This window comes from Geospiza fortis, unplaced genomic scaffold, assembly GCF_000277835.1.
Source record: "Geospiza fortis unplaced genomic scaffold, GeoFor_1.0 scaffold11, whole genome shotgun sequence".
In the NCBI taxonomy this organism is placed as follows: domain Eukaryota; kingdom Metazoa; phylum Chordata; class Aves; order Passeriformes; family Thraupidae; genus Geospiza; species Geospiza fortis.
In genome coordinates this window covers 6262469-6273142 of record NW_005054304.1, presented here as the reverse complement: position 1 = coordinate 6273142, position 10674 = coordinate 6262469, and positions in this window count along the sequence as shown.

Below are 10674 nucleotides of genomic sequence, written 5' to 3'. Positions count from 1 at the left end.
CTGAAATAAAGGTGTAATTTAAAAATAGGACCAGCCTGATCTTTGGATCATCAAGGTTGTTTAGAAGAAGCCTCCCTTGCACTTCTCACTGCAAATCAAGCATTGATTTCCCTCCTTCTTTAATTTTTTTGTCTCCCTCTGAAAGTTACTTACAATGAAAACGATAAACAAGTAAAATGCCATTACTCTGGTCTCACTCAAAAAATCAGAGTGAAGAAAGGCAGTGGGAAACCAAAGTCTTTGGTGAGACTGAAATTTCTCAACAATTTCCCAACTTCCCAACAGTAACTGACATCTAAGAACAAGTATTCAGTGACATATGGAAAATAACCTGATTCAACTTCACAAACCAACCAGCTTTTCAGCCTACCATTTAAAGCCTGTTGAAGCCAGTGGGATCTAGTTGGATTAGTGGAAGACATTTAAATCTCACATGAGATTAGCTTTTCTTTATTTTGCAGTTCCATAAACACTCAGGCAGCAGCTTCTCTGATCCATGCAACAGGCATGCTTTAGAAAGGGGTGTTGGTCTCTTTTCCCAATTAATAAGTAGCAGGATGAGAAAAAATGGCCTCAAGCTGCACCAGGGAAAGTTTAGCTATTGGGAAAAGTTTCTTCAGTCACCATCCCTGAAGGTATTTAAAAGACATGTAGATGTGACTCTCAGAGGCATGGTTTAGTGATGGACTTGGCACTGTTTTGTTTATGGTTGGACTCAGGGACCTAAAGGATCTTTTCCAACCTGAATGATTCCATGGTAACAGATTGAGCCAGCTGCCTGACACCCCTTTTACACTATTTTTCAAAGAGCTCTTTCACAGCTCGCACTCCCTTCTGAAAGGGCTTTGTCCACTGATGGGGAACACCCTGAGAATGACACAGCTCATCATGCTATACACAGGCATGGCCAGCATGCCATGTCAGGTTGATTTTGCTCTGTGAAGCTCAACTCCAGCCTCCTAAGACCTATTGGGAAGCGCTTTGCTTCAGGATTTGGCACTGTCCCAGCTCTGGAAGCCAGGACTCAGCAGCAGTATCTATGCCACCAAAGGAAACAGAGCCCCAGCATAGACACAGAACCTTCTACACAGTGCAGCTATTGGAATGGCTTGGACGTGGATTTGGCCTGGCCAGTTAGAATTGTGCCAGATATTTTCAGGACACAAGTAGGGCATTATCAGGACCTGTTGGTGGGTTTGATGAGGCCATCCAATATGGTGAGAGAGGAAAATTTAGCAAACTGTGAACTGAGCCATGCCCCTCAACTTTACTGGGAGTTCACCCCAGCCTAGTTAATAACAGGGACAGAAAATGAGCACAGGCAGCTGTTGTAAATTTTCACCCCAAGACTCTAGATGTGAGCAAAAGCCCAAGAAAGGGGTCTGAAGTCATCACTGCTATGGCTGCTGTTAATAATTCTGCACCAATAGACTGCAGAATCCCTTACTGGGATGGACCTAGCCATTCACAAATGATGCCATATAAGTGGGGTTTGTGGCACTTTTCTATGGTCTGCTGCAGTCTGAGCTGACTGCAGTCACCCAGCTTCCTCATGCCCTGGATCTTTGTGCCGATCTGGGCAGCAGCCTGGGGGTAATTGTGTTCTGCCCTCACTGACATATGGTAGGGAGTCGCCAGCTGCAACCCAGAAGCCTCCCCGGCCTGGTGGAGCCAAGGTCTCAGGTATTTCCTAAGGCAGCTGGTGGGTCCACGAAACACACTGAGACATTTTGCTGCCTCTGCCCACAGCCCTGAATGCTGAGATCACAGCTCTGCAGCCAGCTCTAACTCATCTCTTCATCTTACAGATCCTCCCAGCCAGCACGCTCTGCCGCAGCAATAGCAGGGCCCACGAGCATTCCTGACCAGCGCTCATTTTTCTTCAGAAAGATGCTGGAGCATAAACATCATTCAACATGAGCAGCCTTTTCTTTCCCTTCCACAAAGAGGCATTTAGCTAGGCTTGGCAGAGGGAGGTAAGCCTCCGGGAAGACATTATCCTGACAGCAAACACTGGTGACTGGCTTTGTGTGTATGTATGTGTGTGTTTGGCAGACTCTGGATGCTAAATAAATATGGGTTATTAATAAAGTGCTAGCTGGAGATGGAAAATAAGATTGAATGCTTCGTCTTCCAAGAGCTGTTTCAGGATCTTAGGGGGGAAATAAAGAACTAAGACAATGGAAAATGGAGAGCCACAGGGGAAGAAATGGGGTGGAGAAGGGAATTCAATAAAGAGGAAAATAGCAACAAGGAGGAGGCAGTAAATTTGGTTGGTTGTAAAAGAGGCTCAAGCAAAAAAAAAAGGGGTAACAAAATAGCACTGGTATAAACAAAATGTCAACCACTTCTTGCCCTGCTGTGATTCAAAACACGATACGAAAACACACTACATTGGCCAAGAACACTTTGAGAAACTGGAGAAGGAGCAAGAGATGAGCAAATAATCTGAAATGGAAAAAAGAAAATGCGAGAAATCCAGGCAAAATATGCCCAGAGAAGGAGCCCCCATAACACAGAGGAGCTTTAAAGTGCTGCAGGTTTCTACAGAAATGAGATGAGCCTCAGAAGAGCTCTGCTCCTGCCTTCACCCCGTTGACATCCTACTCAGCCCAAACACGGGTTTCACCTTCTCTTCTGTGCCCCAAGTCAACAAGTGCCAGCAGGTTTTCCTTCTACTTTGCCATTTTTATGACCTAGTCCAACTCACATGCTGCACATCACCCCTCCTAGGAGCTAACCACACCATGGTTACTTCTGTGGCAGCGCTGTACTGGCATACTGTCACACTACAATAACCTAACTTTGCAAATTTCTAATAAAACCATTGAGTACTACAACAATCCTTAAACTCAGACTGTATGGATTTTAGCCTAACAAGTCTTCACTTTTTATACTTAATTAACAGCAGGGCTACTTTTCTGGATCATCACATAGCAAACTGCTATGTCTATCTTTACAGAGGTGTAATTTTCTTTTTTTTTTTCCCAAGCAACAAAGCACTTCATTAATTAGGTCTCTTGAGCCTAGTTCTCTTCTACTTGTGCTACAATAATCCTAAAGCTGTCATACAATTAATAAAGACTACAGCTCAGAGTTATTGTCATATTTTTGACCACGGCTATAGAGTGTTTCAAATTTGGCTGCTTAGACTTAATGGTCCCAGTGAGCAGTCTTGATTTTAGAGACAGCATCTACAACTCTCCTGGTTTTAGTGGCAGGTTTGTGGACATAAATAACACAGAATCTGCATCATTTACATTCCTTTTATGTAGGAGTGGAGACCCTTACCTCCTAGGGCTCCTGAAGCCTAACCTGCAGCTATTTCTTTAATTCTCACCACCATAACTCACCAAAAAACCCTTTTTTCTTTGAGAAACACATCATCACTAGGTTTCGACTTAACTCGTGCAGGCTTTGAGCTATCACCTTTGTTCTTCAACATGAGATAGAGACTGAAACAGTCTTTCAAGACAATGGCATCAGAAAAAGACCACATTGTAAAATAAACCTATTAATTCCACACCACTCAATGCACACGTGACATAGGTGGCTCACTGCCTCATTTTGCAGAAATTCACACATGCTGCCTCAAAGAACACTGATCAATGGGCCATGAAAAACTTATCAGCACATGCACATGGAGGTCAGGATGTGTGGGATGCCATGTTCTTGCTTCATAAACTGGTCAGCTGTGTTTGTGTGTCAGGGAGATGCCACAAACCTATGTCAACCATCAGAATTCAAACTACTCACTGCTACCCAGCAAAGATGAAGGGTATAAAAACCTAAAAGGAAACCTTCCTACTGCCAGCCTTACTCCGGAGCACTCTTACGAGCCGGGGCTTAGTGAAAAACTGTTCACACTCCAGCAAGTGCTGTTCTGACAGAGAGAAGGTATTATTCCTTTGCCTTCCACCTCACAGCAGGAGCGCATGATACCCCTGTAAGGACAACACAAAATGGGGCCCTTCTTAAGTGGCTTTCAGCCTTAGATCTCTCTTAGATTTAAGCATTCATTTCTACCCCCATTACTCATGTTTTCTTCTTCTCAGGTATGGGACCTTTGCATGAAAACACTATGATTTAATTTTTCAAGCACTGTATCATGCAGTATGTACTTCATGGCTCTTAATTTAAAACATATTAGTGGGTGCTTATAGTCTGTTTGTGGAGAAATATGAGTTGATTTTACAGAATTATGTGAATTTGAACATATTTTGATAAATACATCAGCTGAAAAAAAATATTAATAAGGCAAGAATTCATTATCCTGTGCCAGCTAATGAGGTGGTCATTTTTATTTTCAACTAGTTGTGTCTATTTATGACTCAGAAATCAGTTTTATGCTTAACAATTCTGTTTGAAATGACATCAAAAGCCTGAAATCAAGGCATTGCTGCACACAGTGTGAAGGCAACAATGACAATTCTGTTTTGCTTTATTATTCAAAGAAAGAATTTCCAAGAAAAATGCCACTGGAGGCTAAAACACTATTAGAGATGTCTAGCATACAAAAAGCTCAATTCTGTGAACACTAAACAAGGGGCTCTGCAGAAATAACTGTTAGCTGCAGAACTGATTTCAATCTTTCAGGCAAAACACTTGAAATACCTTTTGCACAAAAAACCAAAACTCTCATTGACAAAGGATCTCTTCTGCAAACTTTACTTACAGTTCTGTCCTTTGTCCAACACAAAGACAATTTCTCTCTTCAACAGACAAGGAAAAAGTAGCTCAAAGCCCATGAAAATGAAAATCTTCCCCTCTTCTCAATTAAATATCAGGGTACTTCAGCATCACTACATATAAATATTTTTGAGCCCCTCTTGTAAATAGCAGGAAGGATTGCAGCTAGTCTTTGTGCAACAGCTTTCCCTTCCTTAGCCCCTATTCCCTAGAGTCATCTGTATTTCCTGATGGGTTAAGGAAGCGACCATTGTAGTTTAGAAAGCCACATCAGCACCCTATTCATTCACCATTTACCTGCAACTGCTTTTCCTTGGTGGCCCCCTCTTGTTTTTTGGGGAAGCAGGAAGAGGACAATATCTCCTGTTTTTCTCTACTTCTGCTGGTTTGCTCTTCAGGGAAAGGAAAAGAAGGCTTTTATATGTATTCCTTCAACACAGCATGGGCAGCAGAGCCCTGCTACCCTGCAAAGTCCAGGCCAGCAGTCTGGGGCAGCAAGGGTGAGTGTGGAGTTCCCTAACCCACCACCCTGCTGAGCACTCCCTACTTGCATTCCTGAATGGAGCTAAGGGCAAACAGCCCAAGTGAGGGGCCTGAGCCAGGCAGGCAGCCACTCCTGCTGGCAGGAGAAATTCTGCTGCAGCAAAGGGGTTATTCACATGAGCACAGACTGCTCCTGTGACACAGAGCTTGCAAAGGGAAGAGCTGTGTGAGACCAGTGTGCATGTCACACGCAGCCATTCTCAATTACCCTCACACCTGAGGACATGCTGCTGCCATCACCAAAATCTGTTTTCACTTCAGGCATTTTATGTTGCACTCTTCCTGCCAAACAGTTCCTGCAGCCTAAGGATGAGATCCACTTTCTTCTCTTCCCCTTTTTTTTTTTTTTTGGTTGTTTTTTTTTTATTAATCTGGTTACTGGCAAAGGCATGCATATCCCACAGAGTGACAAGCAAGGAAAAAATTAAGAAGATTGCTGATGCACCCCAAGACATCCTTCTTCCAGGTATTCCACCTCAAATTTCATCAGCTTCGGAGCAGATACTGCCTGCAGTGGAGACCAAATCTTCAGATGATTCATGGCTGGGGATTTCTAGCTGCCACTGCTTGTCACTGCATTGCTCAGAGGAGCTTATTAGCTTGCTGAAGGCAATAAAAACCTTCCTAAACCCTGCTCATTCATATAGTTTCTACTTTGGTAGCATGAAAGAATCTACAGCCAACACAACTCAAACAGAACAAAATTTTCTCAACACTTTAGTGAAAGAGTTTGGAGTGTTGGCATTCAAAATGTATAGCACAGGTGAAAAGGCTTGGTAGTTGCTCAAAAGAATTCCCTGTTTTGAATAGGGTTGGATTTGTTTGTCAAATCCATGCTCCTTAAAATGCTGTGGCCTAACACTGTTCATACCCAGCAGTGTTGTTTCTTTGCAATATGTCTTGACTTAAAAAATCTCCACCTATACCAGCAAAGGAAGCACAGCCTGATGGAGAAAAGCTGGTGACAGGCTCATGGAAGAGGAGTCCTGTGTGGCACAGAAGGCTCAGCCCAGCTAAATGCTGTGTCCAGGCTCCCCAGAGCACACCTATCCACAGGGTTTATCCATGCAGACAACACACAGGAGGACCAGGAATCAAGGGCAGTGGCAAAAGCACAGTCATGCTCAGTGATCCCCTTGGTGGATTCTCCCCTTGGAGACCCTGTGAGAATGATCTTTTGAAAAAACAAAAAGCCCAAACCAGCTATCAAGCTCACTGCTTTGCATATCTCAGGGATCTGATCCAAAGCAACTAGTGGAGCCAAGTCAACCAGCTGCCTTTGAAAAGAGGTATTATTTCAAATCCCTTGGGGAAAAATACGTTCATCTCCTTCATCCTGATCTCAGTAGGCAACTGCCAGGGTAACTGTTTCTGCTTATTCCTCCCCACTCCTACAGATATACTGAAGCCTTTACAAGCAAATAGGTTCTCCCTACTGATGGGAATAATCATGTTATGAAACATATCTCACAAAAGAAGGTTGAACATGAGAAGCAGAGGAATAGCAGCACCTCAAAACATTATTCCTGGGAAGAAGAGCATAGGCTGTATATAGGCTCTGCATGAAGCTGTATCTCAGAGCACAGAACATCTTGGGACTACAAATACCATCTGTTTGAACCCAGTCAGAAGTTAGAACAGACACAAAGGCCAGGCTTTCCTACCACTATAAAAACCTCAGTCTGTGCTCAGGACTCTTTTAAATGCAAAATATTAGCTAAAACATGATAGCAACACTGATCTTCTCTATACCTTCAATCAGCTAACAGAGCTTAATTCTTTTACCCTCAGTCTTCTCTGTACCAAAATGACAACCTCCCTTCCCTAATCCTGGATACTGCTACCCTTAAACAACCTCTGCTGCTTAAACAACCTCTGAGCCCATCACAATCATCTCACAGCCACATTCTATCTCCAAATTCTCCCCTCTGCTGCACTGCTGGGTGACCTACAAATTCCCAGCCTCTTTGACCCCAGGCCACAGGAGCTTATCAGGACTAGCCCTGTGTACTCCTAAACACAGCAATGCAGTTTGCTGACATCTGTACCTATCCTTCTGCTCTGATTAAGGAATCAGCTTCTCTAAACCTCTGCCTGGGGTTCTGACAGCAAACATCTCACAAAACCTCTGCCATAGCAGCTTCCCATGAGAATGTGTACCTAAAATGTTGGATGCAAAGTACCAGCGTGTGACCTCTGAGGCAGGCCTGTGCAGTGTTATCAAAGAGATGGTACCACTGCTTACTGTGCCAACAAAGATGTCATTCAACAAAGACTCAGCAGAAGAGTCTGCCAAGAACACCCACTCTCAGAGCAACACCACCAGTACTTTGTACAAGAGATTAGATAAATTGAAAAGAGTGCTTTTACTTCATGTGCTTCCTATCTCAGTCTCTGGGCTTATATCTGCATTATCTGATTAAGTGACTGTTAAATAACCCAAGCTGCCAATATAGGCTCAGGAAAACTCTTTATCTTGATCTGGAAGTGTTGAAGTAATCTCCAAATATGAATTTCAACAATGAAGAGCATTATTCAAGGCATAAATGAAGCTCTGTACTAAATCAAATCTAGTTACATCTGATAACGTAAAAAAGGAAAAATACTTCAAAGGAAGATGCAGCAAACTCTCATGCATATTGTCTCTTCTTAGCAGTACTCAAAGCAGGTAACAAAACTCAGTCCAGTCCATGTTGCCAGTGAGGGAAAACAAATTATAGGAGAAGCACTTTCCTCCTTACAAATTATTGTAAGCAGGAGAAGGAATTAGATCCCCTCAACCACTCTGAATCAGTTGCTTTCTCCACCTAGGGAGAGCAAGTCTCTAAATGTATCATCATCTTCCAACACAGGCAGGGAGAGGAAAAATCCCCAAACTCTCCTTAAGAATATGAAAAAAAATCTTCAGAACATAAGTTAAAACATTCTTATTACCCATAAAAATGCAATTCCCTTTGAAAGAGCATGAAATGATGAAACACTATTAAAATATTAATGGGGCACTAATCTGGAAAACAGTTTCATTAGGAGAAAACAGCATTCATGGGAAAAAAGTGTTTCTTCTTATTGCTCATTCTGAAAGGAATTGGAAGCACAGCTGAACAACTGGTTTTAAAAACATTTGCTCCACACCTAACCCTAAGTCTCTGCCTGCAAAGACATGGGAAAGCATTTGTTCTGTTTGTGAAAGCCGAGTGAGGCTTTTATCCACACATTTTGGCAATGGTCTCTGGTTACATAATCATTTCCATATGCTTATCACATCTGAACAAGAGCAAAACAGCACGGTACCAACTGGTTCTGTTTACATTATGATTTAGCCTTACATTTGGGGATTTTTGGTGGGGATGCTTGTCAGGGGCAAGTGAATGCTTTTCCAAGTTCCTTCCACTCTCTAACACCAAAATCAAGGCCATTGCCAGTGGGAAAGGCAAAAATCTGGATTCATTAATAAAAAAAAAGGTTAGAGCAGCATGAACAGAATGCTGGATAATATAGAAGGAGCTGGCAGTTACACCAATGTTTACAGAGGTCTGACATAGCTCATGGTAAGACTTTGTTTTCAGTTACTTACAGCATTGCCAAATTAACTGGTTGGCCAGCAATTTCCTTTGCTTGGTGTCTACCCCAGGCTGTGAATTTTTTGTTTTCTTTTTCTTGGGAATGGGGCTTCAGAGAAAAGAAAACCTGTTCCATTGTTTCTAAAAGTTGGAAACATTTTCTTACAAATCACACATTTGTTTCTTTTGAAAATAAATAAGCAAATCAGATTTGAACAACTTTCTGACTGAGCTGCAAGTTTGCAGAACTGGACCTCACAATTTTGTGGTTCAAGTTCTGAAAATAAGAAGTTTTAATTGATGTCACGGGAAAGAAAGATCCTGTGAAGTAACATACTTGGTTGAGTCTTAGAGAAATTCAGCAACATCTTGTGATTTTCACCCAGCATTCATCACTGCTCTGTAGAATTTTTGTATTTTGTAGCACTATAAATAATCATAACAAACAAAGCTAAGGAAATGGCACATGAACACACTTTTGAGTCAAGCACTCAAAATCAAAATGTTAAGCTTCTTAATGCAACCTTGATAAGGCCCTTTTGTGACACTGCCTTTGCTCTACAAGGTACTATTACAGATAATTTCTGTTCTCTAGGACTTCTGAGAGCACCACAGGCAATGTTTGCCACTGTGACAAGCACTGAGGACTGCAGTTAACCCATAAGTCAGGCTTTAGGAAACAGCAGGAGCTTTAAGGACTACAGCTCAATGCCACCACAATAGCTCAGGCCCAGAAATACACTCTTTTCAAACTACTCCAAAACAAATCCTTTCCTTTTGATTTTTCCCCAAATAAAATTATAACCTAAAAAGCACTATCTCAGAAAGAAAGGACTTTGATTCTCAGCACAAATAAACACAGAGTTACAATTGTCCAGACACTGAAGAGCTGAGTGTAAAAGTCAAAGCATACCCAGGAGCAGAGAAGTGCTCCTGCACTGTGTAGCTTGGATCTGGCAGGTGACCACAGAGGGAATGCTCAGGTAATTTGGCTGTGTCAAAACAGGAAGAGGACAAAAAGGAGTGCCTCACTTACTGCAAACATTGGCATTGCCACTTCACTCAGAAGAGTCCTCAAAACATATTTTTATATAAATCCAAATTATACCTCCCACCCACCACGCTAGGTTAACTTCAGATGCCCAACAAAACAGATCACAATCCACAAAAATGATAAAACATTTTCTGTGCAAAGCTGGTGAAACTGAGCATGACAACCATTTCCTAGGGCTAGGCAACATCAGTAGACTTCTGACATGGAAATGCCCAGTTGATCCTATAATCAGCTCGGGCTGACAGAAGCTTCAAGGAACACTTGAAGGGCTGGATCAGCTCTGACATGTGGAGAAGTTCAAAGCACTGCCATGTTTTCTCCAGCTCCCATCCAGCTGGGACAGCCACAGCAGCAAGAGGTGCTTTCCCCAGACTGAGCCCACCTGGATATGGAAATAAGTAGCAACAATCAGATGCAGCCACAAATGAATTCCCTTCCTGTGCTCTGCTCTGTTAACATCACTAGCAAAAATTTTTGGAAAGGATTAGAAATGTTTGCAAAATGTTTTACACCTAATGGCATACATCTCCTGCAGCTGTCTTTATAGGAGGAAATAAACATACAACCAAAATCTTCTTCTGAGAAAGCATTTTTCCAGTCTGAAAAGGGAAGATCATTTTGTCAGTGGAACACATTTTCTGTTTTCATGTACTCCTAAGACAGTTCTTAGCACTGCACATAAAGGAACAGGCTGAATCCAGCATTGCTGGTGCTGTGAACTAAGCAAACATTTTGGGGATTTTCATTTCTACCAAGCAAAACCACTTAATTATGGCAGCAGAGGTAATGAAGAAAAGAAAGCCCATTATCAGAAGGCTGAAATTTACT